Source organism: Petaurus breviceps, unplaced genomic scaffold, assembly GCF_028583685.1.
Source record: "Petaurus breviceps papuanus isolate PSGF00001 unplaced genomic scaffold, PetGlider_PUasm1.0 126, whole genome shotgun sequence".
Taxonomy (NCBI): Eukaryota; Metazoa; Chordata; class Mammalia; order Diprotodontia; family Petauridae; genus Petaurus; species Petaurus breviceps.
Window position 1 is genome coordinate 66219179 of NW_027185655.1, and position 26291 is coordinate 66245469.

Below are 26291 nucleotides of genomic sequence, written 5' to 3' on the forward strand. Positions count from 1 at the left end.
TATGTCCACGGCACCATACTAGGGATACAAGGCAGAAGAGGGTCCCTGCCTTCATAGAGTTTGTGTTCTTCTGGAATAATCATTATCATTGTAAACCAATCAACCAATATTTACCTATTAACCCCCCTACTATGTGCTAGGCACTGGGTCAGGTGCTGAGGAAACAGATGCAAAAATTAAACAACTGTTGTTCTCAAATTAACTTTAATTCTTTAATTAGACTTCTGACACCCAAGACACCAAGTCTCCAGTACATCAAACAGCCACTAAAACCTTATGCAAAGAATACTTAAGGGATTTATTCAGCAACTCAGCAATAGAGCCAAGCCAACCAAATGGTTTGTGTATGACTTTGTAGCATCTCAGTCAAAAGAATGACAACATGTGAATGAATAAGCATATATCAAATTTATACAAACTGATTTGGTGCTGGGGAGAATAGTAGCCATATACTGGGAAGATCCAGAAAAGGTACATGAGCTGAGCTTTGAAGGAAATGTGGGATTCCAGCAGGCAAACATGAGGGAGTATTTTTTCCAGGCATGGGGGATGTGCTTATGCAAAGGTACAGAGATGGGAGATAGAAAGTCACTTGACAGAAGTGGTGAGAAGACCTGTTTGTTTGGACTATAGAGTATAAGAAGAATGCATTAGAAACCTGTAAAGGTGTATCCTTTTATCTGTAAAGAAGGAGTGATTTTGCATGCTTCTCTATGCCACTTTGAGGGTAGGATTGCAAAGAATCCTGAACTCTTTGGAATAAAGGCATCTAAGAGTAAGAAGTTAAGGCAGAGTTTTGTGGGCATCTTGTCTCTTTCATACATAAACTCCTTGATGAAAATGAATTCTTGTGGTTGCTAACTAATACTAGTGAGGTTATGATTCCAAAGAATCTGTTTTCCAAGATTTGGCCTTTTGGGTATGAAAGCATGATTTAAAAGACAAAAACAAAACTACTCACTTAGTCTGTTAGCTTTAGCATTTAATGATTGTAACCATTAGAATCAAAGAGGTATTTATCTAAATACTAAATACTAAAAGGCTAAAAAAGTGAGGCTACTTTGAATGATTCTGCTGCCACTGAAGTATGACAGCAGGTTAATGTGTTCAATCGACCATTTCTCAGAGCTCTGTATATGTGGTCATAACTGTCGTTTGAGGCTACAGTATTCAGAATAATGTTTCTAGCTTGACTACACAGCTAAGACTTTTTTGTCATCACAGCAAGAAAAATCCATCATTTTATTAGGCTCCAACTTATTTTATTAGTCTCTGGGAACTTATTGATACCTACTGCTCTCAAACCAATATTCCTGGTTTTTAAGTTTACTTGGCCTAGTTCCTCCTTCCTGCAAACCTCAAACAAAAGTCACAAATGGAAGGAAGAGAAGCCAGTGGAAATACCAAAGATGTTGTTGAATCTAGAATTAAATTTTCTTGCACTCTTAAGTGTAAGGTTGGACCCAAGCCTTTTATGAAACTTATATATAAATATATATATATATATATATATATATATATATATATATATATGTATATGTATATGTATGTGTATATATGTGTGTGTGTGTATATACACATAGCATTTGTGGTCCTAGGAGCCTTTCTATTAAGTTTGGATTCCAGCTGGGGTATGGTGAGAAGAGAGGTAACCAGGATGAAATCTTGAAGGGGAAAACACTGATTGAAAACAGATCAAATTGCCATCTGTAGGTGGACAGATTGGGCCATTCTCAATGGAGTCAGACTGGTGCAATTTTCTCTATTTCTTTTGAAAAATGTGTACCGCTTCTTAAATCAATATTATAGTCTGCCTTTGAAACATATTTTCCAGGGACTTTTAGTGATTTTGTAAAATAATAGTTTACAAATATAAATTTAAAACTTTCATAATGGTAGTATTCATTCTAATTGGGAAATAGATGTTTTAATAGTTTCAGTTAGTCATTAAAATGTTCACATCTCCCTCAAGTGAATGCCTTTTAATAGCTGCAGTTCAATACCTAGGCTTTGCTTAGCAAATACTCAATAAAGGCTTGATTATTTAAAAAAATGTTGAATATCACTCTTTTCAGTCCTTCTTCCCTTTTCTACTTTTCCTTCCATCCCTTCTCCCTTTGCTTCTCTTTTCCCCCTCCTATCCTTTCTTTTTCTTCCTTTCTTTATTTGCCCCTGTGTTCTCCCTCCCTTATACAAAATAAAAATGTTATAAAAACAATTTTTTTTTTGGTTCTGTGCCTTCCCTTTTACACGTCTAAATGCTATCTAGGACAACAAGGTGATATACTGTTAAAAGGAATTTTTTTAAGGCTTTTGCCTTCATTACTGAGGCAGAACTCTAAACAAAGGGAATTAAAAGGAGTTGATTAAATATCCATTCAAGTAGCAACACATCGACAGGCTAATCACTGGAGATCAGAAAGGGTTTCAAGATGGAGCCAGCTTTTATTGATAACTTTTGTAATGAGATAAAGACAATTCAGATAGGTCTATGTCAGTAAAAGGGCATGGGCCAATTCCTCTCAGTTCTTCCCCAATTGCTTATAGGTGATGTTATGGGTATAAACATCACTGGTGTGAGTACATGGCAAATAAAAGGTCATACAAAAGCTGCAGACTGGGTAATGCCAAGCAGAGCCTCCGCCCCAACATTGATTTATAAGCCACACTAGAACAATGGGTCACAGAGTCAGTATAACTTTCAGTAATACCTGTGGCCTCCTTTTCCCATTTCTGGGTTCCTTTTGAACCTTAATTTTAAAGAAGGGCCCAGAATAGCCATTCTTCCTTCCTTTCCTGGACCTTCTTTTGGCTCTGACCATCTCTACCATGCCCCTCAAGCAGGTGTACCTTCCTTTTATCCCTGTCTTCCTTCATTAGGCTATACACAACTTGAGGAGAGAGAATGCCTTCCTGTTTATATTTTTGTGACCCTATGAAAGTGACTTAAATTTATCATTTGTCATTTGAAAAATGAGAATAATAATAATACCAACCTCCCAGGGTGGTTTGGAGAATAAAATATATAATATTTTAAAAGTGTTTTGTGTGTCTTAAAATACTATATAAATATTAGCTATTATTGTTATTGCTAATTATTATATTGAATAATGTAATTGCTTAGCATAGTGCCTGGCACATAGTATATTTACTTTTAAAAATTTATATAAGTAAATGATGAATATTTCTAGCCCTTAGCACAGTACCTGGAACATAATATGCACTTCTTACATTGATTTCAAAGCACTTTGGAAAGTACTATATAATTGCAAAATACGATGATGGGGATGATAAAGTTGATTATGATAGATAATGATAATGAAATAATCATGACTTATTTATTCATAATTTTAGAACATCCCAATTCTTTCAGACCCTTTCACCTAGGGTCCTTAAAATAATACCTTAGTGACTAATTGGTAATGGAATTCAGTGTCATATACAGTAACAGCAATATTTTTTTAAGAATGACTTTGAATGGAAGCAACTCGGTGGTGCAGTGAATAGAGCACCTGCCTTGGAGTCAGGAGGACCTGAGTTTAAATCTAGTCTCAGATACTTGACACACTTACTAGTTGTGTGACCTGGGGCAAGACACTTACCCCCAACTGCCTTGCCAAAAATAAAAAAAAATAAGAAGAATGACTTTGAGTGAATAATGTTATTTTGGCTATTATAAATACCCAAATTAAATATAAAGGGCATGTGAAGAAAGACTCTATCTGTATCCAGAGGAAAAAAAAAGTGATAAATATAATGAAGTATATAATAATTTTACATATATACCTATTTTTGTCCAATGGTAGCCATCTCTAGGGCAGGGGAGGAGAGGGAAGGTAGGAAAAAAACCCCAAAAATTTACATGACAATTTTATTACATATTTGAAAGGAATATCAAGTTATGTAGATTTCATGTACAATCATCTTTTTTATTGTAGTATGTTATAGAAATGTCTGTTTAATTTCTTTTTTTTTTAAGCAATCAGGGTTAAGTAACTTGCTCAAGGTTACAGGGCCAGGTGTTTTTGGGTGGGTGCTAAGTGTCTGAGCCCGGGATTCGATCTCCAGGTCATCCCAACACTGGAGCCGGTGCTCTTACTCGCTGTGCTACCTGGCCATCCCTGTTTAATTTAATAAATTAAAAATAAAATCTAAAAAAAGAAATTAATAAAAAGGAGAGGTGCTAACTAGGAGGGTCCTGAAGACCCTCATAGCCCCTGGGTTAGGATTAGGGTGGTAAACTTATGAATAATGCAGAGACTGATCCTATGGTCCCAGAACTCTTTGATATATTTGCCAGTGCGTGATACGGGCACTTGCTTTAGAGATACAGGTCATGGTCTCTCTGGGCCTTATTGTCCTGTGTGAGTCTTGTTTGTGCCCATCCATGAATCCTTAGTAACAGAAGTTTTTAGTGTTTTTGTTTTTAACCCCTTTGGCAATCTGGTGAAAACTATGGATCCCTTTTCTCATACATATGATTACAAAAGAAACCAGTCATATTAAAATATAGTCATCAAAATGTTATCTAAAAAGAGAAAAAATTTCATGAATCCCAGTTTAAGAATTCCTGCTCTATAGAATGTATTATTAACTTGCTAGAGGCCTTCCCCTTGCTCTTTGAATACAAGTCACCAATTTTAACTGAATGTATAAAATGAAAATGAAACATACCCTTCCTATTTCTACAAATCAAATGAAATTTCTACAAATGCAAATTTCTATAAATCAGATTGCAATGTCTTTTACAGTTAGCCTCTTAATATTAAAATTATAAGCTGTATCATTCAGTGAATACCATGCAAGCAACTAAATATTTCTGAATTGCAGTATAACCATTGGTTGGGAAGAAGCCAAATGTTTGTCTTATATACTGTGAATTACTTTAATGATTAGTGTTGACTGTTTGATTTTTCATTTTAAATTTCTTAATTAGATACAAGAAAAATTTAGTCATAATATTTTGCTATTGTATGGTACTAGGAATTCACATATATATAGCACTTTCAAGTCTCAGGAAAGGCTATTCCATCAACAACCCCCCAGGGTGGGCATTGCCAGTATTATGACTTCCATTTTATACATGATGAACCTAAGATCCAGAGAGGTTAAATGACTAAGTAGCAGAATTAGGCATTTAAGTCAGGCCTTCACTCTAGGTAGGACCCTATTGTACCAAGCTACCTCTTCAAATTCTTGCTGCTACAAGAGTTCAGAGGACAAGGAGATTACTAAATGAACATTTTCCTAGAGAAAGTAGGGCTTAATAAGAGGATGGAGGAAAACTGTACTAAGACTTTTGGGACAGTGTATCATGAAGCTCTCTACTTTATGACTATCTTTGTTAGCATGGTGGAGAAAATGCCAGACTCAAAATCAGGGAGACTGAGGGTCTCATTCTGCTCCAGCGCTTATCAGTGTAACCATGAGCAAGTGTCTTAATCTCTCTTAGCATCAGTTCTTCTCTTATCTAAAAAATGAGCATAGCTATAGTACTCATTTAATGGGATTTTTTTTTGTGAAAAACCAATGAAATTAAATATCTAAAGCATTTTGTCAAATTTATAGCTCTATATAAATGTTTCCTCTTTTCCTTCCTTCTCTTTCTCCAAATAATCTGTGGCAAAGGAACCAGTCAACTTTATGAGTAGAAGTATAAATAGAATAATGAATTTGCCAATGCTTTTTCATCCTTGTGGATTTTCATTCAAGGATCATAGCACTTTGGTAGACCAAAAGGACCGCTGAGGTTCTCTAGGTACAAATGAGAAAAATCAAGTCCCCAAAAGTGAAATTAATTGCCCAGTTTCACAAAGAAACTGGGATCATTGAAAGCATTCTGACTCTATCTGGTATTCTTTCCTTTACTCCACACTGACTCATTTCATTTTATCACCCTCCATTGTGCATCATAGATAATAAGGTGCTCCAAAATATTTGACTATCTTTTGTCCAATTTATGAAAGGTGAGTACAGTTTGTCAGTCATAAGCCTGTCTAGAAACTTAGAATGAATTATATGCATTTGTGATAATCCAGAGTAAATTTTAACCTTTGATTTGACTTGAAAATGTTTAGAAATACATCAAAGTGAAGTCTGAGTCTTAGGAAAGATATCACTAAAAAAAATTCACATGTATACATTATTGTAAAGCTTACAGAGTATATTAGTAACTGTATGATTGTGAACAAACTAATAAACCACTGTAAGATTTTCTTCATCTGTAAAACAGACATTATAACATTCATAAAATCTACTCACTTTTGAGGTTCAAATGGGGTAGGGGAAATAAAGCATTTCATATTAGCTCTTGACTGATAAGTAAAATCACTCACATGTGATTTCTATGAGTGGACAAGAAACAAGAAAGATTTTAAATAGTTTTAATTTCTGAAACATCCTTGTGGAGGTGATTTTTCCTTGACATTTCAGTTAGAAAAGTCATGTTAAAAGGAAGAAAAGTGCATAGCATAAAATACTTTAAAAAGCAAAGAAAACTTCATTTTTGACTTAATAAATATTATATTTTCCTTATTTATAAAATCATCATTGGAAAACACTTAAATTTTATTCTAGGAAAGTAATTCCTGACCAGACAATGAATAGTTAAAAAGCTATGCTATTCGTGAAATTCAGGTTCAGTATGAGAATTCCTTCTTGTATATATACTGGATTAGGTGATCCCTGTGGTTGCTTTGATATTTGGAAATGAAAATTAAGGATATCTCTTCTCCTGAAAAGGGAAGAAAGTAAGAATTGGTGAAGGAAGCTATGGTAACATGTTTAGGGTCTCAGGAGGGTAAATTCCCTTTTTGAACATCCAGAATCTTCTTAGTACAGTAGGAGATAATGTTACCTAATGTATGCACCTAGAGATGACATATTTCTATAGGTCTGTTTGACAATTCTTAAAGACACTGAAATGCCCATTGTCAGTAGTACCTGTTCTTTGAATTACTACGTTTTTTCTGGCAAGAAATTCCTCTTGATTACTCCACATTCTTTACCTTGGGCCCATTGCTTCTTATCAAGACTTTGTAGAGTAGCTAGTTTCATTAACCATGATTTTTTTTTAAAGATTTATTCATTGAGCAGAGGGGTGGGTTATAGATGACCTCTCAGGTCAGTTCTAACTTTGAGGTAATATGATTCTTTTTATTGAATTCCTACTAGTGACATAAAAACATACACAATAGAGCATGTGCATATGTGTGCTCTATGTATGCATATACATACAGCACATATATGCACAGTAAGTAAATAATTATTACACACCTATTACATATCAGTCACTGTGCTAAGTGCTGGGGAAACAAAGTAAGGCAAAAGACAATCCCTGCTCTTCAAGGAGCTCCTTGTCTAATGGGGAAGCAATGTATAAACTATGTATAAGCAAGATATATTCAAGATAAGTTGGAAATAATCAAGAGAAGGAGGTCATTAGGATTAGGAGAGATCAGGAATGGCTTAGAGCAGGTAGGTGGCTGAGAAGATAGAGTACTTCAGGAGGACCTGAATTCAAATCCCACCTCAAACACTTCCTCACTGAGTGACTCTGAATAAGTCACTTATTTATGTGTTTACCTCAGTATCCTCATCTGTAAAATAAACTGGAAATGGCAAACCACTATAGTATCTTTGCCAAGAGAATCCCAAATGGAGTTCTAAAGAGTTGGACATGACTGATTGACTAAACAACAGGAAACGCTTTCTGTAGAAGGTAGGATTTTAGATTGAATTTGAAGGAAGCCAAGGAAGGGGGAAATGAAGAAAGAAGAATTCTAGGTAGGAGAAAATAGTGGGGAAAATGCCCAGAATTGAGAGAAATAGTGTCTTTCTCAAGGAACAACAAGGAAGCCTGTGCCCCTGGATCACGGAGTATGTATGTGGAATTGACATAAGATGGGAAAAAACAAGGAAGACAGTTGAAGGGCTTTGAACCCAAACAGAAGATTTTGTATTTGTTCCTGGAGGTAAAAGGGAGACACTGGAGTGTTTTGAATGTGTGTCCATTTGGGAGAAGAGATTTATGCATGACAAAGTCAGACCTGTTCTTTATGAAGGTTACTGTGCCTGTATGTATATGTATACATACGTACACATATTCTATTGCATGGGACTGAAGTGGACAAAGACTTTGGAATGGAGAACAATCTGCAGGTTTCTGTAAAAGCCCAAGTTTGAGATGATGAGGACACAGACCAGGATGGTGTGTGTGTGTGTGTGTGTGTGTGTGTGTGTGTGTGTGATGAAAAATCAACAGGCCTTGACAACAGTTTGGATATTTGGGGGAAAGGAAGAGATGAGTTGAGGATATATATGTTATATACACATGTGTATATGTTCACTGTTCAGTCATTTCATGCTCTTTGTGATTCCATTTTGAGTTTTCTTGGCAAAGATATTAGAGTGGTTTGCCATTTCATTCTCCAACTCATTTTACAGATGAGGAAACTGAGGCAAGCGGAGTCAAGTGACTTCCACAGGGTTATACCGTGAGTGTCTGGGTTTGGATTCGAACTCAGGTCTTCTAGACATATATATGCATAAGTATATATGTGTGTATACATACACATACATATAGGTGCTTGTATGTGTGTGTAAATATACACACATACACATATTGCTTTAAGGCTAGCAGAGTGCTTTACATATATTATCTCATTTTATCAGTGGGTGTCTCATGTTGTAGAAGGTACAAAACAATGAGAGTGAAGCAAGTAGAAACATGGCTTGAACTAAATGGCCCCTGAGAGGCCTTTCCAACTCTCAAATTCTGTGGTTCAAAATATATTGCAAAATGTTAAATACTTCAGTGAAGAAAACAAGTCCAATATTAGTTTAGATAATGGATTGATCAATATCAACAATTAAGGATATATCCTGTGGTCAGAGAGCCATGTGAAACTAACACATTTATTGAAGGATCAAACACTCAAACAACCTTCTTAACAATATGATTTAACACTTGGTTAGCCAACCACAACCCTGAGGCAGTAACAGGAGGGCAAGGGAGTCATAGCAAGGCTCATATCTGGTTACAGAAGTCACTGTATGTTTTTCCTTAAAGAGATCTCCAAGGAATAGAGTATATAGAGAGAAGTCCTAAGAACTGAACCTTGAGATCTGGGTCAAGTTAGAAACACTCAGCTATGTACTCAGTCAGACTATAAGCAAGTCCACATGGATTATTTCACAGTTTATTCTGAACTTCTGGTTCTAGATATTTTGTCTTAGCAAAGAAAATATTCATTTCTCTATGCTAATTCAAGTTGGTTTTCTTTGCGGAGAGTGAAGAGGCCATACCATTGAGGAATTAAATTGTATTAAAATGTGATATGAAGCCACTGGTCACTGTTACTGGAATAAAGCCTGACTACTTCTGAGATAAACTGGACAACATTCTGGATAGTGCTTGCATCTTAATAAATACAAAAATAAAAGATTCTCTTTTAGATTTTCCACCAAGTAGAAATATTCGCCTGTAGTACCTTTGATGGTTTTTGGCCTTGTTTGTCTACTAAATTTCTCAGCTTGATGAGGGTCTGTAAGTTGTGTGAGCACACTATGCAGGGAGCCAGTCTATTTAGAAGGACTGTCAGCCTGTCCTGACCTGGAGGAGAAGGCAGTACACCTGTTCTGTGATCAGCAACATTGGATCATCACTCACGCTTCAAAGGTGAAATTCAGAATGTTTCTTTCTTGTTGCCTTCTTCAGCTCCTGGTCGGGGAAGATGAGCTGATTTTAGAGTCACTGACCTTCAGCAGAACATTTGTTTAAAATGGATGGGCTATTTTTAAAAAAGTGACTCAGGGGTCAGGATAACATTTGACCTCTGTCATCCCATCCAATTTACTTTACTAGGAAAAGAAATAGAAATGTTTGTCTAGAAGTTTAAAACTCTGCTGAAGAATTTTACCTTTAAAATCCCAATGCCATGGGGCGGACAGGTAGCATAGCGAGTAAGAGCACCCGCTCCAGTGTTGGAATGACCTGGAGATCGAATCCCAGGCTCAGACACTTAGCACCCACCCAGAAACACCTGGCCGTGTAACCTTGAGCAAGTTACTTAACCCCAATTGCTTAGGGGTGGCCAGGTGGCTCAGCGAGTAAGAGCACCGGTTCCAGTGTTGGGATGACTTGGAGATCATCACTTGGAATCCCGGGCTCAGATGCTCAGCACCACACCCAGAAATAACTAGCTGTGTAACCTTGAGCAAGTTACTTAACCCCGATTGCTTAAAAAAAAAACAGAAGTTATTGTCATCTCTCCTTGTATAAGACCATGTATACTTATACCTGCAATGGACCTGCAGTCAAATAAAGACACCCAGAGTTGTAGCTATTGCTCTGCCCCAAGCTACTCAATTTTCAAGGACACAAGGACTCCTCCAGCTCACCAGGAGATAAAGGAAATGGAAGTTTCAGGTGGGAACCCAGCTCTCTATGGCATTTTCTTCATCAGGGACTCCCTCATCAAGTTTCCTCAGATAGTGACAGAAAAGAGGAATCTGACTTCAGTTCTATGTGGGGACAACAGAATGCAACTTTGCTGTAGCCCATGACTAAATCCCTTACACCACCAAGTCCCTAGCTTCTCCTTATAGCTGCTCTTTCCAATACTAGCTTCTTCCCTGCCCTCCCTCCAAAAGCTCACCCAGCAAGGGTGAGTAATCTCAGGGCTACTTTCCCTCTTGCACTGAGGGGGAAGGAAATTTTTATGAGGTCTCTATCATAGAGGAGAAGGTAGCACAGCGAGTAAGAGCACCCGCTCCAGTGTTGGAATGACCTGGAGATTGAATCCCAGGCTTGGACACTTAGCACCCACCCAGAAATAACTAGCCTTGTAACCTTGAGCAAGTTACTTAACCCCAATTGCTTAGGGGTGGCCAGGTGGCTCAGCGAGTAAGAGCACCGGCTCCAGTGCCGGGATGACCTGGATCAAATCTGGGCTCAGATACTCAGCACCACACCCAGAAAAAACTGGCCGTGTAACCTTGAGCAAGTTACTTAACCCCGATTGCTTTTAAAAAAAAATCCCAATGCCTCTCCCTCCCCACCCATTTTTCATGAAATGGAAGTTTAGTAAGTCTTCCCACTCCTTTTAAACCAAGAATTGTACGTCAGCATCCCTACTTTTCTTTCCTCAGGGTAACCTTGCTTCTTTTCACTCATCCAAGCAGTCAAACTGGCCATCCTGATGTTCATCACATAAGGATATTCTGTGTTCTGTCCCTGTGTCTCAGAACAGGTTCTTCCTCATGCCTGGAAGGGATTCCCTCCTCCTCTCTATCTCTTATGAATCCCTATATTCTTCACAGCTCAGATGAAGCACTACTTTCCACAGGAGGCCTTTCCTAATCCCTCCCACTGCTGGGCCCTCCTCCCACTCATCTTTAATTTATTTTGCATGTATTTTCTATATTTAATTATACTTTTATGTGTGTGTGTGTTGTCTCTTGATAGAATATAGCATGAGCTCCTTGAGGGCCCAAACTTTATTTTGTCTCCTTTGTGCCTAGCACGGTGCCTGTCATATATCTCGTGGTTAATAAATACTTGTTGGTTGATTAATTAATCCTAGTCTACTCTACCTTGCATCTTTTTTTTTAACTTACAAAAACTTCTGAACATCAGAATGTAAAACCTACAACTTCATCTCTATAATTTATGTTAGGCAGCATGTATCTGAAATGAGACACTTGGGATAATCCTATATTAAATACTGAACCCAACATTTAACCATTTGTGTGACCCTGAGAAAGTCACATAATCTTTGTAGCCTCACTTTCTTCATTTGCCAAATGGAAGAGAGGAAAGAAACAAGCATGTATTAAACATCTACTAAGTACCAGGCTTTATGACTATCTCATTTATCTTCACAATAACTCTGGGAATAATAATATCTGTAGTGCTTACTTTACAGGACTGTTCAGAGGGCCAAATGTGATAATGATAAAAATAATAACAATGATAACAGTAATAATTTGTTGTTTAGTTGTGTCCAATTCTTTGTGACCCCATGAACCATATCATACCAGGCCCTTCTGTCCTCCACTGTCTCTTGAATTCTATCCAGGTACATGTTCATTGTTTCCATGACACTATACATCCATCTTGTCCTCTGCTGCCCCCTTTTTCTTTTGCCTTCAATTTTTCCAATAAATAGCCAGCATTTGTATAATGTTTTGTATAAGATATTCAGGTTTTCCAAGTTATTTTATTAACTCATTTCATCAACAACCCTGCCATGTGCTTACTATTATTATTATCCCAATTTTAAAGTGAGAAAACTGAGACACAGGGGGTTATGTAACTTATCTGGACTCACATGACTGGAAAGAGTCTGAGGAAGGCCTTGAAATAAGATCTTTCTGACTCCAAGTCCCCCACACTTTAGCCGTTGTGCTACCTAGATACCAATAATGTGTTTTATATACATAAAATCAGTGTATACACATGACTGCATATGTTATACACATATATACGTGTATGCTACAATAAAGATCATGTATATATGTAGGCTTCACAAACCTTAAAGGACTGTAAAAATGTCCTCTGTGATGATGATATAGGATAGAATTAGAAACGCAGCCTGTTAGATAATCACAAAATCTCACTGGAATAGACCTCTGAGATCACCTAGTCCAATCAATGCCTCATGATGCTGTACTTTTTACAATGGCCTCAATAAGTATTTATTCAATATTGGTTTGAAGATTTAAATGTACAGGGGAAAGCACTGTGTCCTGAGACAATACATTCTACTTTGGGGCAATTCTGATTGTTAGAAAGTTTTTTTGCTTACAAGTTTGAATTGATCTCTTTTCAGCTAGCCCCCATTTTTTCTAGTTCCAGCCAACGAATCCCTATTTTACATGACTGCCCTTTACTGAAAACATTCATGTCTCATTTCCTTCCTCACTCCAACAAGTTTTAGATAGCTTTTCCTTAGATCTTAGGAGAAAATGTGCATAAAATAATTTCCTTTTAAAAAACCACATTAATATACACAATACATAAAATGCCGAATGTGCATAAATTCAAAGAGGTTAATTGCAAGAGTTTTAGTTGCTGCAGATGTGTAGTTCAGAGGGTGGACAACAGTAATAACTTATTGACCCACTGTCCTATGGTATATAGGAACTGCGCTCTGTTTGTGGAAGAAACAGTCACTCTGGTGAAATAATGAATCCCATTACAGAAGAACATTGAATTTAGAGTCAGAAGAACTGGTCTGAATCCTGGTTTTGTCACGTCCTAGCTATCTGACTTTGGGCAAATGCTCAAACTCTCTTGGACTTAGTTTCTTTATAAAGACTAGATGATTTCTGAGGGCTGTTTCAATGCTAGCTCCTATGCCATTCATTTAATTAAGCCTCCAATATTATCCATATGCATAACCCACCACTCTTGAGGAGCCAACTAAGTATAGAGAACAAAAGAGAGGAAAAAATGAATTTATATTAAGTTTATCCTTTACATCGTAAGGCAGTTTTCTAAAAATGAACATTACTCATAGGTTTCTGGTCTGCATTAGTGAAGGGAACTCCTAAGTGGGAGTTCATATGTCAGTGAAATCACAGATCTGGACAAAACAAAGAAACAAATGTGGTAAGGCTCCACATGTTGTGATGGCTGTCTCCCACATGTAGCCTCAGGGTGATACAAGTTTTAGGGGGAGGTAGAATTGATACCTCGAGCCTCTTCTCCCTCTACCCTTCTTCAAGAAAAACTTTAATTCCTGCCAGGAGGGGAAGCAGGAAGTTGAGGCCAGAGAGGAAGTATGAAGATAGACTTATAGATCTGCTTTCTTAAATATTATTTTTTCAAGTTCACTGTAACTTCTGATACATTTGAAAATATGTAGCAAATAATATAGAGTAAAGAAGCTCTCCCTTTGGCAACAAGGTAACTCAGCTCTGCCAAGGGAGATTTCTACATTGCACCCAAGGGGAAACTCCCTGAGGTCTCTAGAGTTCTGGGATTAGGGCCATGATGGAGACTGTTGGCTCCTCTCGTCTTCCTGTAATCTTTTCTTTCAGCAACCTGAAGTAGGGTTAGCCTACTCCATCTTTTCTCTCAAAGCTGGAAGTCAGAAGAGAGTGAAGCAACTTGAGCACTTAAAACTAAAAAGGGCCTGAAGAGATATGAAGCTTCAAGAGATTTGAGCTCTTTGTTGGTCTTGTCAGCTCTGACCCACCCCTCATGCAGGGCAGGGCATTTGTCTCTAGCAATGAATAGAGTCCCATACCAATAGGCCTTGAGACACGGGGTATACAAACATGCTTATATTTGAAGCTAGTCCATATTCAGTCTCTTTTATTTTCTCTTAAGTGTCAAAAGTGTCTTAGTCAAATGTTCTGCAATTTGGTTTATTGGCAGTGAGAGAGGATGTTGTCATCAGAGTTTTTCAACACTGTCCACAGTGATTTTTGTGTATGAAGAACCTTCTGGACAATATTCCTCTTGCGTTTTCCACCTCTTGTACTTTAGGTCAGTCCATATATATATTGACTTTCAGCTCCTGTTTGCTCTGGTGAAAGCTTAATAGGTGGCCATAGATGCCTGTTCCCACACTAGAGTTTCATGAGTCTATACCTTATAGCAACTCCTAGTTCTTTACATACTTTTGTTCATAATGTTGTCTATAAAATAATTAAACCAATGCCTGCTTCAATCCCTACCAAAAAGATGTTTCTTAAAACTATATACACACTTATATATCTGTGTGTATATGTATATGCACACATGTATATGTGTGTATACAGATAGACACACATATCTCTTTCTATCTATCTATCTATCTATCTATCTATCTATCTATCTATCTATCTATCTATCTATCTATCTATCTATCTATCTACGGTCATATAATTCTTAAGCCCATGAGAAGATTTCTAAGACTTTATCCTTACATGTTTTTTTAGTAAGCCTATTAATTCTGGCTTAATTAATTTACATGACTTGTTTCCTGAAGAAGGCCCTAATAGTTTTTCTTTGTTCCTTGAAGTCATGTATGATTATAGAGCTAAGGATTCTCAGTTATTCAGCTAATGGTCACCTAGTTTATGTATTCTTTGTCAAGTGACTGTCAGTAATTTTTTTTAAATCAATTCATAGGCTCAGGGGTTTTAGAGCCTATAGAAATCATTTTGTAGGTGAAGACTTTGGTTTAGAGAGATTTGGTGTCTTAAGCCGAGTACTGGGATTTGAATCCAGGTCCTCTGAATCTAAATCTATTGGCCTTTCATGCATACCACACTACCTGTTTCATGCTTTAATGTCATTTATTTTAAACTACCTATACTTCATTTCCCCCCTTAATTTCCCTTCACTCTGTCTTTTTCTTTTAATTTGGGAATACCCTTGATATTTTAGAAGAAAGTAAATTATTCTCTCCACCATCTCCTTTCCTTAGTCATGTGAGTTCATGTGTCTGGACCTCAATTTCCTCATCTTTATTTAAGGTAATAATATCTAATTCTAACGTGAAAGATGATACTTAATGTTCTAGGATTCTAAATTGTCAGAGATCAGTGTGTCTCTTGTAGAATTTCTTGTCTATCAGATAACTCTAAAATTCTGCCTTAGCTACTTTTATCTAACTCTTTTTTGAGAACTTGTAAGAGTTGTTCAAATGAGCTTTCTGAATATTTATTATGGACTCTTAATTTGCAAAGAAATGGTGGACTGTTTAGTTTTATATATGTCCTTCTGTTCTTTCAGTAACTAAACATCCCCCTTCCAGTGACTCTTCCACGACATGCACTATTTTCCCTGACTAATTTTGGTTCTTCTTCCCTCCTTTTCTATTGCAGAAAAGCAATTTATTTGCACTGTTGACATATTTTGTTCACTAGAATGTGATCAGAACTTTCCACACATGGGGCATCTAGTTTGTTTAGCCATTGTTTCACACCTGGTTTAAAATTTTATGAAAGAGCTTTTTCAGTGGAAGGAATATGTTAATGTCAATGCATTCATCTGCTATTTTTTCTTCTTGATCTGATATCTATGATAATTTCCTGAGCAACAGCCTTTCTTAAACTTTGGTTCATTATTTTGTTATCAATAATGATTCATACATATATATATATGTATATATATATATATATGAGTGGCTTATCATAATAATTCAGCAATTCAGATTTCTATGATTTCATTTGTGGCTGTTCCATCCACCCACATCATTCCCTCCATGCCTTAGGAAGCAGTCTTCTTGAATTGATGTAGCCCCCTAAAAGTCATCCCTGATGGCCAGGCTTCTGGTGATAAGCATCTGTAATCTTAGGGACCCATCACCTAGTTGGTTTCTGGGTGATACTCAGAGTCTTTCCTCCTTGTATAGGATTCATCAAAACCTATGTTCCATTGGCCTTAGAGAACCCAGTCTCACTCCTATTTCTGATGAAGCAAATGGCAATGAAAGGAAACAAAAGAAGGAAAAAAAATTTCCACCCCCCATTACTATTTATCTAGATAATAAGGATATAGGACCTGTACTAAGTAATATTTAATTAAGTGAGATTTTTTTGCTACAAGTCCTCAATTTAAAAAATCAGAAATAGCATACTATGCCTGAACTTCTAGGTAAATATATTATGTAGAGCCTAAAGTATTATAAATAACATTTACTAAATTACTTTGCTTGGAAAATTTATTCTCTGAAAAACATTTTCACTGCTTAGCAACTGTTTTACTTCTGAAAGTTTAAAAAGTTAGCATAGGATGTGTCTTAAAAGTCAGAGAGAGAGAGAGAGAGAGAGAGAAAAATAGCAAAGTTTCAAGTCAACACCATCTTTAACAGTTAAGTTACATAATATGAAATTAAAAAAAATGCTTCTCAGCCCTGGAGTGAAGCAGCAACATATGTGAAAACTGCATAAGGCTTTTGGGACAAAGATTATCATTTGGAAGTGACTCTAAAACTTAAGAGAAATTTTATGCCATCAACCAAATAATTACTCCTTATCACATATTTTTTTGATGCTGATATTTCTGTTGGAAACACATCTGAAGAGCCCTAGGAGAGAAAAATCTCACTCTTCTTAAAAGCAAGAATACAATAGTCAAGGAAAAGAAAAATTCCAGAACTGGTTAGAATCTTGCAAGGAATAGAACATGTTAGAAAATCTGTTAGCAGCAGTTCATGGAGACATTTGCTAGAAAATCTTTTCTTAAATCCTAGCCTTTTTCCTGTCCCTTCTCTTCTAGAGTCAAGTGTCATTAGACTACTAAAGACAATGGATCAACTAGAAACCTCAATCTTCTCTCCACTGAGTACCAAATAATCATATTACCTCCTAAAATCAACCTAGTTTTTCCATGACATTTTCAGTCATAAATGAAATTGCAATATCATTTTCTGACCATTTTAGCTCATCTGCCAACCCCCTCAACAACTCTCTTTAATTGGGTAGAAAAAGCTTTAGACAGCGAGTCAAGAGATTTGGATTTGGGTCTAGTCATATTGTTTCTTTCCAGTCATGAGCTATTTTATGAAGCTCACCTAACCTCTTCCGGTCCTAATTTGCTTAGTTGTAAAATTTAAAATAATACTTTTACTACCTGCCTAACTCTGCTCTGAAGAAAATGCTACATAAATGTCAGCTCTACCCCTAATTACATATGTGACCTAGGACAAATCATATTTCAAAGGTTGAGTTTCACCATCTGCAAAATGGGAATAATACACTACCTACTTTATTGGGTTGTTATGAGGAAAGAATTTCATTCGTGTGTGTGTGTGTGTGTGTGTGTGTGTTGGAGGGGGAAAGGCAAGTCAGTTGTGGTTAAGTGACTTGCCCAAGGTCACACAGCTATTAAGTGTGAAGTTTCTGAGGCCAAATTTGAAGTCAGGTCCTCCTGTTTCCAGAGCCCATACTCGATTCACTGTACCTCTTAGCTGCCCTGAGGAAAGAATTTCTAAACTACAATACTGTAGAAATGTGAGCTATTCTTTTTTCATTTGTGTTCTTCACTTCCAATTTTGTGAGGAAAAAAAGGGCAAATTGACCATCATGTGGCAGTTCTTTACCAGCCAAAGTTCTTTAACATTAAGAAGTCTTCTGGGAAACTCAACCTAGATTTCCTAACATAAAGTAAATAGGGACTTGTAGTCTTTATTTGGGCCTAAATGTGGGCATGGATAAAATGGAAACCTGAAAAGTATATATGAATGGAAGTAGAGATATATATGTGGGGGAGGAAGTCTTACATATATGATAAAATGATGACTGATCAGTAGTGGAATGACTTAAGTAGGCTTATTTGTAAATATAAACATTTTGTTGTTCAGTCATTTTTCAGTCATGTCTGACTCTTGGTGATCCTGTTTTGTTTTTCTTGGCAAAGATACTGGAATAGTTTGCCATTTCCTTCTCCAGTTCATTTTACAGATAAGGAAACTGAGCCAAACCAGATTAAGAGACTTTAAGTTCAAGAGGCCAGATTTGAACTCAGGAAGATGAATCTTCCAGACTCCAGACCTGGCACCCTATCCACTGTGCCACCTACCTGCCCAAACATAAATAAATATGTGCATGTGTATACGTGTAATACACACATATATACACACATACAAATATATTACATAATAAAAATCAATCAATAATCACTCATTAAGTACCTACTTCGGCCAGGCACTATGCTAAGGACGGACATACACACACAAACACACAAGTATATATGCTTTACTGTCAATAAAATCTAGTTGCTTTGACATTTCCTTTCCAAGAGGACCCACTGGTTTGCCCTCTCAGTGGAATTTTCAGTTTGCCAGTAGGTTTCCATTTAAATCTTGTTTGTTTTTGTGCATATGCTCTAAGGCATCTCTTGACAGATCTTTAGTAAGAAGTCATAGCAGATAAGGAAAATTTATTATCTGGCATTTGTAGAACATTTCTTTTTACATAGTCTTCAATAATTCTTTTATTATTTAAAACTGGAAATGAAGGTAAGAGCTCAGCTAGTCCAACCCTCTTATTTGGCAGATAAAGTGTTGAAGACAATTTGTCCAAGGTTGCATAGGTAATAAAAGGCAAAGCAGTTATTCAGATCTTAATTTTCTGATTCCAAAGTTTGCCATGGGTGAGAAAACTGAGACTTAGGAAAGTTACATGACTTGACTATATGTTTGAGACTAATGTTACTCACTGCAATTCTATCCCTATGTCATCTTTGGACTTAAGAGTCAGGAACATCTGAATTTGAATCCTATCTCAGACATATATTCTTTGACCTCTCTCAACTTTACATCCCTCAACTGTAAAACTGGAGTAATAATAGCACACTTGTCTCACGGGGTTGTTGTGAGGGGTTCATATGTCATAATTTATGTAAGTATTTTGCAAACTGAAAATCTTTATATAATTGCTATTATAAGTAGCATTATCCACATTTTACAAATGAGAAAACTAAGGCTCAGAAAGGAGCCAACTAGTACTTACTTCACTCTTCCTAATTTAAGTACCATGTCTGTGGTAAGAGTCTGACCATATCTGAAATAGGTGAAAAGGGGAGAGAGGGCTTGTTGTATCATTTCCCCCTTTTTCTACAGTATAGATATCTTGCTAAGTTCTTTTGATTTTTTAAAAAAATTTATTTTGTTTTCCAGAGTGACAATGGACTTATGTCATTTGGGTTTTATGCAGAGATACTGACCACAGTTTGCATTATCATGATCACAATCTCAGGGGGACTAACAAAAGGATTAAGAAAAAGAAAAGTCATAGCCCTGATTGGTGACATATAAACTGTATTATCAGGGGGGGAAAGTGTCTGGAGAGAATTAAAAATGTTTTGTGATAGCATAAAATATGACAGTATTGCCCCTATCCCCACTCAGATGTTGGAAAGCAGGAGTAGAGACACAATAGAAAAATGTATATTTCTTTTCCTGCTCTCAAGATTTATTTGCGCACACACACACACACACACACACACACACACCCGCTAATACCAAAGGTCCCATCTAGATGTAAATCTATGAACTCAGGATTCTGTGATTCTAGCCACCAGTACTTTAAGTGATTTGGTTTGCCAAGTATCCTCAAGAGAAAGAGGTAATTTTAAAACCAGTATACAAAAGGTAGTCTACCTCATCTAAAGTTATAATGGCCATTCATTTAATTCTCAGAGAACTATCTTGTAGTGTTTTATTAACTGTAAGAAGAAAATCAGTAAGAAAAATGTGCTTGAGGATGAGATAGCTAGGGTGGTATGGTCAGAAGAGGTGTTTCAGGTACGGTTTCAGCTTTTGTAGCTGCATGCTTGATTAGCTTTGATGACTGTGAGCCAATCATTCAGTTTCCCCTGAACCTCAGTTTCCTCATCTGTAAAATGTCCAAGCCAAAATCCTGTAAAGCCCATCATACTCATTCAGAAGATAAAAAAAACTAAGGGATTATTAGGATCTTCACCTCTGACCCTGGAGGTGGAGCCTACTGGGTAGGTACCTGTATTTCCCTCCATAAGCAGTCCTTAGGACAAAAAAGGAAGCGCTTAGTGTGGAGAGGGAGTATCAGAAAGCCTTTGGCTCTAAGAGCCTTGTCATTCTTCTAGACCAGGCCAAAACACAACCCTAAAAATGTCCCTTAGAGGAGAGAGTGAGACTAGCCACAAGCCCACAGGGGGCCTGACGCTATGTCAAGAAAGGGACAAGATAACAGGTCATTAGCAGGAAAATTGGTAGAACAAAGTCAAAGAACAATAATCAGTGAATTCATGGGCCTTGGAAAACTATAGTTCCCTCACTAGAATAACCTAATTTTTGAGCATCTAGTATGAGTTAGATTTACTTCTCCCTAACCCTACTCCTGACTCTAGTCCTCTAGTACATCATTTATAATTAATATCAGTTGCTAATTGCTGATATTTTAGGCAGCAATGAATATGGTTTATGTTTAATCATAATTAACAATTTGAAATAAATATATCCATATTATACATCAATATGTACTTTCTGTACCTATGCAAGTTTAGTTGATGACATGTAAAAGTGGCGTGTGGCCTAATGACCTCTTAACCTGAAGTTGACACGATAAAGGATGCTTCCTAATCAACCAAACTGGGCATTGGATAGTGGCTTTTATAAAGTGCACAGCAGCCTTTCCAGCACAGTTTATGTTCCTTTGCAATAAATAGTCAATGAACAACCATGGTCCCTTCCACATTATAAAGATGTGCTGTGTCTGAGTAGTACTTCACTGAAGGCCATGTATAAATAGATAAAAAACACTTTCTTTAGGATTGTGAGAATACTTTTGGGTAGGTCTAAGCATCATAAAGGAGCTTTGCTGTATGCTCCAATTTACTACATTATAATTGCTATTATCATTTTTAAGTATTCAGGATGGAAAAAGGCACTGGGTCCTTTTAGAAATGCAGAAACTTTTGGACATATCAGGGCTGAAAAATCCACTCACCTGCTAATTAGTAATAAGTTGAGCTTATGATAAGCAGAAGTATATTTTTAATTTCCTCTCTGCTTTCTAACCAACCATGGAAATATATGTGTGTGTATCTTTCTCTCTCTCTCTCTCTCTCTCTCTCTCTCTCTCTCTCTCTCTCTCTCTCTCTCTCTCTCTCTTTCTCTCTCTCTCTTTCTCTCTCTCTCTCTCTCTTTCTCTCTCCTTCTGTCTGTCTGTCTGTCTGTCTCTCTCTATATATACACTTAACTACACACACACACACTTTCTCTCTGTGTTCATCTGATCTGAGGCTTCAGGAAAGACAATAATTTTGAGGTGGTGCATGAGAATATATATTCCAGGCATGGAGAATAGCTTGTGGGAATGAATTAGAGAAGGAGGATTCTGGGAGCAGAGAGAATCTTCAGGAGGTCACTGAAGTAGTCCAGGCAAAAACTGATGAGGCCTACACTTGCCACTTTTAATTTTCACAATATGTCTCATGCAAGGATATTAGAAATACTCATTGGATGGTGACTGACTGATATCTTCATGGTCACAGCTATTAGCTCAAATGCTGGGCTTGAAATAAAAAGTGAGAAATTGCCAAACGATATCATTTTTTGGCCTTCATCGCTATGGTTATTACCACTTACAATGATATCATCTGTTATTTTTAAAAAATTTATTCCCTCCAAGGGTTTGGCAGAATTCAAACACCAACTCAGCCACCAGCTTTCTAGTGTGGTCCTCAGTAAGGCATCTAATTATTGTTGGTTCCAGTTTTATCCTCAGGAAAAATGAACAGAATGCCACGTAGGCTGGTTTTACATGACATTCGTTCATGGCAGCTCCAAAGCAAGTTTGAAATGAGAAAATTAAATTTCCTTCATTAGTTGAAAGAAGTAGAAATGTTTGCACTTCTAAATGCTGATAAAACCTCATCACTGTGTATATACAGATCCATTTATGCAAATGTATATATGTATACATATATTTTTAATGAAACTGCATCCATTAAACATTTGAAGTTCTGTGGAAGACAGAACTTTCTAGGAAAAAGGAAACAACAACGTGGAAGCCTAGAAATTCTGCCTAGTGTGTGTAGAAAGGCAGATTCTTATTACCATTGATTTAAGAGCTGGAAAGGACATTGGATCATCTAGTTCAACCACCTCTTTGACTTACCCGAGGTGATGAGTAGATGCATAACCTCTGTCTTGGCAGCTACACCCAGCTCTGCCCCCTACTATCCCAGGTTGCAACAAGCAGAGAATACTCATTTCTTAGTCAGAGAGATTTTTAATTTACAACTCAACAACAAAACACAATATTTTTCTTTCCTTCTTTTGACATCTGAATTGTCTCTTTTATTGGCTCTTCTCTTAGTTAAAGCAACACTTTTGTTTTTCGCTTACAGATATTATGTAAATTACTACACAATAAAGTTTATTGTCATTCTACCACATTTCCCTGAGTGTTTGACATGGTAAATTGGCTTTGCTAGTTTAAAAAACTCAGACATGTTAACCAGCATGACCAACTTGCTGGCTCACACTATGTCTCATTGCCCTTGGCAAATAAAGGATGGCAGGATTTAGGGTTTTACAGTCAAAATAAGCCACTGAACAATTTTTCCAGTATATTAGACAAAAGCAGTTTCCTTCCTCTTCTCTCCCAACATGTAGTATCATATTTTAGGTTATCAAGTGTTATATTAATATTTTAACATACCCAAAAGAGTCTAGATTTTTTTGGCTGTCTTCAACCATTTCTGCCTCTTTTCCTTCAGCCCATACTTGAAAAGCCAAAAGTATCTCTTAAGAACATCATATTCTCTGTGTATATTCTCCCTGCTCCCCTCTCTCCCCAATTACCTCCCACTCTTATGGAGGAAGTGAGAGAAAAACAGGGCAATTTGCAAAAGACAGTGATATAGTCCCTATAAAAGGGCTGGGGTAGGGTCCCTTCTTGTAATTATACCCTAGCCTAGTCCTAGAAGTCACAAAATCAGAGAGTTGAAAACACTGACCCTTTGACTTTGTAAGCTATGTTGAATTTAGCATCCACTCCCTAACCCCTATCAGACAGAAAATTCTTTAAAACAAGCCTGTTCATGGCTTTCCTGTCAGACTTGTATCATCACCATCATCACTACTACCCTTACTATTACAAGGTACTGGGTTGACTTTTCTGGTTTCTGTTGGAAAGGGGTTTGGAACTCCCTACTATTTCATCACCTATTAAGGATCTATCCCTAGCCCTCCTCTTTTGTTTTCTCTTCCTTTGCTATTTTATTTGAAAATTCAAGTAACAGTTTTGTAAATGCCTCCCAAATCTGTTTCTTTTTTTTTTTAAGCAATAAGGGTTAAGTAACTTGCTCAAGGTTACACGGCCAGTTATTTCTGGGTGTGGTGCTGTGTATCTGAGCCCAGATTTGATCCAGATCATCCCGACACTGGAGCTGGTGCTCTTACTCGCTGAGCCACCTGGCCGCCCCTAAGCAATTGGGGTTAAGTAACTTGCTCAAGGTTACATGGCCAGGTGTTTCTGGGTGGGTGCTAAGTGTCTGAGCCTGGGATTCGATCTCCAGGTCATTCCAACACTGGAGCCGGTGCTCTTACTCTCTGTGCTACCTGGCCACCCCCAAATCTGTGTTTCTAATCCTGACTGTCCTTTTGAGCTTTAAACATACAACTCTTACTACCTTCAGGATAGGGCAGGTATGGTACAGAGGATACTATAGAATACTGATCTTAGAATCAGAATGGGTGGCTTTGAATCCCACTTCTAATGCTTGCTAGCCATGACACAACCTCACTGATCTGCAGAATGTTCACCTGTAAAAATGGGTATAGTAATACCTATGTTACTTAGGTCACAGATTGTTGGGAGGCTTATGTGAGATCCGTCAAACATTTTGAAAACCCTAGAGCTATTATGTCTATTTAGTTTTGCAAATTCTACCATGGACTCCAGTTTATGGTGTCTTCCTAATCTTTCAAAGCTCACCAGATCAAAGCCCAGTCCATTTCACCTTTAATATACCCTTACCTGACATAGGAAAGAATAGACACAATAAGGATAGATGCAGGAGAAGGGTGATGTATTCATAACAGCCTGTTGACTGAGGCTAGGAAAACAGACTGCTGTTTTCTCTCTTTCTCTCTCCCCAACAGAGATTTAGAGCAGTCTCACATTTAGTCAGACAGGAAAAAGAAAGATATCTTACATAATTTTGTACTTTTCTCTTGCACTACCATGTTCTATTGTCTATTACAATTATTTGGGTCCAGATCAAATCACCATTCTTAAAAGACTATGTCTTATATAACGTATGGCCTCCCCGCTACAGTCTATGTTGCAAGCATCCAAGAAACCCTTCTTGAATGAATGCTGAATGAGTGTCTGAATGAGTATGCTCTCATGTGACCAACTCATATAGTTTGCCACCTTGACTGACACTGATTTGTAATGTATTCTCAACATATCCAAAGGAGCAAGTGCTTTGATTAGGATGGTGTAACAGAGGAGGGTCATATGAGCTGTACATTTATTCAGGGAGAGGCCAAGATTACTTGGTTTACATTTCATAGTGAACTGACATTAGACATTTACTTGCTATCCCTACATGAATACTTTATTAGGACTGTTTTGATTTCTCCTCTGCTCAAAAATCTTTGGCAACCTCTCCTGATTTCCATTGCCTGCTGCTAGTTTCTTTTTCCAGGTTTATCCTCATGTCTTCTCCTTTCCTTATACTCAAAACTCTAGACAAACTTGACTTATTTATGCTTTCTGAACATGCCCTCCACCAGGGGTGGGGAACCTGCATCCTCGAGGCCACACATGGCCCTCTAGATCCTCAAATGCAGCCCTTTGAATCCAAACTTCTGACAACACATCCCCTTAATAAAAGCATTTGTTCTGTGAAACTTGGACATCAGTCAAAAGGCCACACCCATGTACATAAAAGGCCACAGGCTCCCTACCTCTGCCTATACTTTACTTCCTTCATGCCTCTACCAACAATATCCCCATGCCAGTTATTACTTTTTCATCTTCTCTGCCTGTTTAATTCCTATCCATTCCATAACCTGCTATCTACCCCGCAAAGATCACTTAAGCTCCTTGAACAAAAAATCTATTATCATGAGACACTTCCTCCATGAAGCCTTCCTTTATTCCCCTCTCCACCCCTGCAGTTAATATGACCTTTACATCCTCAGACATTACTATGCTAATTTTGACTTTCATTTTTCTGTGTTCAGGTCATAAAACCCTAATGGATTATTAACTCCATGAAAGCTGGGACTGCATTTTCTTTAAACTTTATATGTCATCCAATGCTGAGCAAAGCGGTCTGAGCATAGATAACTGTCTGCTTACTTGGAATACATACAGAATAAAACCAATGTGACATAAAGCCAAAACACTGTCATAGTTGATTAGCTGATGGTCCCCAGCTCTGACCCTGGGCTGGTTCTTGGTGAATGAGAAATGTAAACTTAGATTTCTTCTCTATTTTCTTCCTCTTGTCATAACCCCAACCAAAAAAATGTGTGATGGGGGCAGAATAGCAGTAATCTGTGTGAAAAGGAGATTCTAGGTCATGTACCAAGTTCTCCTTCCAAGTGAAATTTGCATGCCTGTTGTCATCACAATCTTTTTTGCTCTGCCAAGAACACAGCATGTTTGAGCTTCAAGGTACTGGTGGCCTCTGCCAAAAATAAAAATAAAATATCCTTTTTTAGAGCTAGTTCCATATCATCTCTCTGGATGATGTATGAAATCATCCTTCTAATTTATGAAACTATTCAATACAGAATAATTAATTATAAGAAATAGAAAATAGCCTTGTAAGTGGAAATGAAGCA

General features: G+C 37.2%; 1 protein-coding gene across 2 annotated transcripts in view; it reads left to right on the plus strand.

Moving 5' to 3' along the window:
• The window catches only part of GPM6A (glycoprotein M6A), a 523488-nt gene that overhangs the window by 423320 nt on the left and 73877 nt on the right, over positions 1 to 26291 (plus strand). The window lies entirely within an intron of this gene.